This window comes from Poecilia latipinna, unplaced genomic scaffold (assembly GCF_001443285.1).
Source record: "Poecilia latipinna isolate Pla-1442-1.1 unplaced genomic scaffold, P_latipinna-1.0 Scaffold5347, whole genome shotgun sequence".
NCBI lineage: Eukaryota > Metazoa > Chordata > Actinopteri > Cyprinodontiformes > Poeciliidae > Poecilia > Poecilia latipinna.
Window position 1 is genome coordinate 3,483 of NW_015117963.1, and position 2,945 is coordinate 6,427.

At 36.9% G+C, this 2,945-nt stretch overlaps 1 long non-coding RNA gene across 3 annotated transcripts; it reads left to right on the forward strand.

The window, feature by feature from the left end:
• Nucleotides 1-236: 236 nt before the first annotated feature.
• LOC106943478 (uncharacterized) lies at nucleotides 237-2,858 on the forward strand. 3 transcript variants are annotated; one of them, XR_001423925.1, is made up of 5 exons: nucleotides 237-360; nucleotides 590-750; nucleotides 1,037-1,160; nucleotides 1,248-1,380; nucleotides 1,467-2,858. It is a non-coding gene; the product is annotated as an uncharacterized LOC106943478 (long non-coding RNA). The 3 variants fall into 3 exon arrangements; XR_001423923.1 differs by lacking the exon at nucleotides 590-750 and having other exon boundaries at nucleotides 253-360; XR_001423924.1 differs by lacking the exons at nucleotides 590-750; nucleotides 1,037-1,160 and having other exon boundaries at nucleotides 260-360.
• Nucleotides 2,859-2,945: the final 87 nt, after the last annotated feature.

Sequence of the window (2,945 nt, forward strand, 5' to 3'; positions counted from 1 at the left end):
TTGGCGGTTGGCAAAAAACGTTAGGTGAGCATTACCGCCACCAACCGATAAGAAGTGTGGACCACATGACACAAAACACAACTATATCCTATTATACAACATACATTGTTTCAAAAGATCAAATATAGCCTGATATCCTCGACATTTTTTTATTCCACAATGTTTTTTTACATTGTTAAAAAAACAAAAAACAAAAAAAACAACAACATTACATTCAGCACTGCGTATTGAAAATGCTTTGATGGTTAAAAAATAAAAGAAGTCCAACCGGAAGTTGAGCCAACCACTGCGGAACAACAGAGCTGTCACAGTGGAGTCCGTGGGTCTTGTTTTGGGTTGTCGCCTCTGCTACAGATTAAAGTAAGTAGTTTATACCTATCAACAGCTATTAACTAAAGGGTTAACTATGTTCAGGAGGCATGTCGTAAGTTACTTTAATTACTAATGTGTTTTAATTCATCGTTGCCTTTGATTTGTAACTAAGTTAGCTAACATTGCCTTTCCAATACCAATTTATGCTCATTGTGAAGCAAAAAATAAAATTTGCAGCGATGTCTGTGTGATTATTACTTTCGTTCCATGTTCTCAGACCAACGGTGTTTGGCAACAATGTCCTACTAAGGAGCTTAGCTAATGCTAAGTGACGCAAGAGGCTCAGTGGAATAGAAGTGCTGGAAGCATGAATGAAAGTCCCATAATGGAGCTGAGTAGAGCTGGAATCACGACTTTCTGGGAAATAACAGCGTTAATGTAATAACATATTAATTCTAGTGAATACTAAGCCAATACTAAGCAACTGCCTGTCACTATTAGCGCATTTATTTGTATTAGTTTATGTTGTGGTGTTTGTCACCGAGTAAGTATGCTGCGTTTTTTCCCTATCAGTTGAACTCTGCCACATCAAAACTTCTATCCAGGAAATCATGTGGCAGAATCTGTTTTGAATCTCCATTCCTTTCCCACTGCTTGTAAAAAAAAAAAGAGATGACTTGTTTCATATTTACCTGTGCTGTTTTTCTCCTTGACAATTTCACAGATTGGTAAAGAATTTGGATTATGTAAGGTTTTTCAACTGAGAGTTCATTGGCCACTTGTTTCACCTGTGTATGCACTGCAGTGTTGGCTAATCCATTTACACTGTGAGGAAGTTCACGCACTCGGTATGTGGATTTACCCACCACACACTGCTCTCTCTCTACATGTGCAGTGTTTTTAAGAGTCTTATAAACATTTCTCTGTTCATTTAGCTTACTACATACACGAAGAAGAGGATGCTTGCTGCAGGAAACAATCCTTTCCAACATATAGTGGAGCCTCTTAGCCCCGAGGTACCAGGCCAGAGGTTTTTCAATCTTCTTAAACTCGGAGATCCCAGATATGGTAACAACAAAATGAATCTTGGGTGAAACCTGTTCTAATCATCAGATGTCATGAGTGTTTGTTGCCACTATCTATCTGCTCCTCAGACAGGCTCCCGTTCTCTGTCCGGGTGCTGTTGGAATCAGCCATCAGAAATTGTGACGAGTTTCTAGTGAAGAGCTTAGATGTGGAAAACATCCTAAACTGGCAGCAAACCCAGACTCAAAGTGTGGAGGTACCATTCAGGCCGGCCCGTGTCATCCTCCAAGACTTCACGTAGGTTCTTTCACTTTTACTTTTACCACCAGTTATAGCTCTATTGGGGGGAAGATTGCATGTCTTCTTTGCAAGCAGAGCTGGATGAGCATTCAACCTTATGCCTCAGTTTTATCTTCTGAGTGAATAAATAATGTATGAATAAATAATGTACTTCATTCAGTTGAAAACACAAATTTAAATTATCTTGTCATAATCACAATCATGCTAGACTCTTAATTTATTTGACGTCTCTTTTTCAGAGGGGGAAAAGATTAATATATAACTGCAGTGATTTTTAACTAATATTGGGTTCACAAGTTTGAATCTCTAGGTCTGACTTTTGGTTACTGCTGATACCTTTGTTCTGACATGATGACTGCTGTTGAAAAATATTACAAACATTTAAAATTTTCAATCATTTTAATGTGTCCAATAACAAATACTTATCATGTTGTGCATAACAAGTACCCTTCTTCACCACAAAGCTCTACCTTAGCTATTATCTGTGTCCCATCCAAACTCTTCTTTAGTTGTTGGACGGACTTTTGAACCTTTCTTCTGCTCTTAAACATTCTGTTTTTTGTTGAAAGAAGATGTAAACCATTCCACCATTATAGAATTGTAAACGTCTGTGCTGTAATAAAAAAGAGTGCAGGGTTTCCCCTAGAAAACTTGTTAAGCAGTGCACCAGCGGCCCACTGTGTTTTTTTATGAAAAATTTTACGTTGACAGGAAAGGTAAAATATTACTGGGTAATTATGTTACTTGAACCCAATAGAGTTCTTAAAAGCAATAAATACAAAATCTATAATTAAAATAAATATCAATTATTTTCACTTCTTTTAAATCCAAATTAAGTCAGGAGTTAGTGCATCTAAAAACACTATGTAATGCTGATCACATTTACAACTGGCCCAAGCCATAAATGAACTAAGCAACTGCTTAAGGCTCCGGACCCCCTCGCCCCCTCCCCGGGCTTGAGGAGCCCCTTAACCTTAAATGCTGTCATTTTAGCACATACCACAGATATAGAAATGTAATATTTGTTTACTGAGATTACCAATGCTGTTAAATTTTATTTAGTGGTTTCAGAAAATGATTATTTTAGATTATTTTAGTTTATTAGTAATATCTGAAATTGTGGAGTACGCACAATTTAGATCAACATTATAATTCCTAGATAACTTTTATGCAGAGACTCGTACTGCTACAGCCCAGAAAAGGAATTAGAATTAGAATTACATCGAACTTAGAATCCAGAAATACAGGAACAGTCACTATTTAGTTACTTTTTATACTACTACTTGTTAGAAACTGTTTCTACTCAC